The sequence below is a fragment of the Propithecus coquereli genome, unplaced genomic scaffold, assembly GCF_000956105.1.
Source record: "Propithecus coquereli isolate 6110/MARCELLA unplaced genomic scaffold, Pcoq_1.0 Scaffold27, whole genome shotgun sequence".
NCBI lineage: Eukaryota > Metazoa > Chordata > Mammalia > Primates > Indriidae > Propithecus > Propithecus coquereli.
In genome coordinates, this window is record NW_012148285.1 from 7017950 (window position 1) to 7019314 (window position 1365).

A 1365-nucleotide genomic window follows, 5' to 3' on the forward strand; every position below is an offset into this window, starting at 1 on the left:
ATATTAGAAAAATATTACTGGAGCATCCACTGTGTGCAGGGTATAGGGTGGGGTGGTGGCTCCAGAGTGACTGATGAGCAAGACAGACAAGGTCCCTACCCTCGTGCAGGTTGCATTTTGTAACAATTTATTGGCAGCTGTGGTTTCCAGGATGCACCCAGTGGGCACATTCATTTATGAATTATTGAGACCTAACCTGACCTCTGTGCCCACCATGCATTTCACATTAGCTGCTCAATGAACACGGGCCTGTTGGCTTTCTGCCTCCGCTCAGATGACGAATTCTACGGCAGCTCCTGGTTGTGCAAAGATAAATCACTCCTGGTCCAAGTGGTAAACCACAGAAATAACAGCAATTTATATATACCCCAAGAGTCCCTGGTGAGTACTCCTACACTATTTATGATGTGTAGGGACGAAAGTTAAAAGCGAGGACGGGAGTGGCAGCTTTATTTTATTACCATCTGCACATCACGAAAGAAACCCAAATGCAAATGCTCACTGCAAAGCCAGTTAGGAAGCTCTCACGACACAAAGTTTATCATGGGAAAAAATAGGTAATCCACACAGAGCTGCAGTAATATTTTTAATACTGGCTGAACATTTCTGAATTGGAACAAAGAGATTTTTCAGTCTTCTCAAATAACTTCTAGGCTTATGATCTAAATCCTGATGAGCAAAATGTTGCACTGACTCCAGTCACAATTATAGGAAATGAATAATTCCTCTGCCACTGTTTAAGTTTAGGGAGTTTGGGAAACCTGGACTTAAAAAAAAAAAGTTTTTGCATCACTAAGTATGAGTTTTTCTATGATGTCATAGCATATGGGTTTGAATTCTCATTTTTACTAGGCGAACTTAGGCAAGTTACTTTGTCTCTTTACATCTCAGTTTCTTTTTATGAGAAATGGAGATGAAATGCTACCCATTCAAAATGTCCTAAGAGTTTGAAACAAGGCATGGAAAATACTTAATATATCCTTAGTATCTAATCTCGGCTTTAGTACTTAATCTGGTTCATAGTGTTCAAAAAATGGTAGTGATGATGATGGTGATGATGATGATGACAAGGTTGGTGATTATGTTGGAAAGCGAAGGAAGTAGAACGTGCAGTGGACAATTTTTGCCAAAAGCAAACCAGGAAGCAGCACTCTGTCTCTTGAAGAATTAAATGACATCAGATCAACCAAGATACTTTGGATGTGGGAACTGTTTAAATACTTGAGTTTAGGTGGATGAAAACCAACAGAAGGTGACAATCCGATGGCTGGGGTGCAAATGGTTTCTCCTTATTCAGTTGTCAGTCTGGTTTAGGGGTAGAGTATCCTGATCAATTAGTGATGCTTGTCATGGGTTTGGACCACA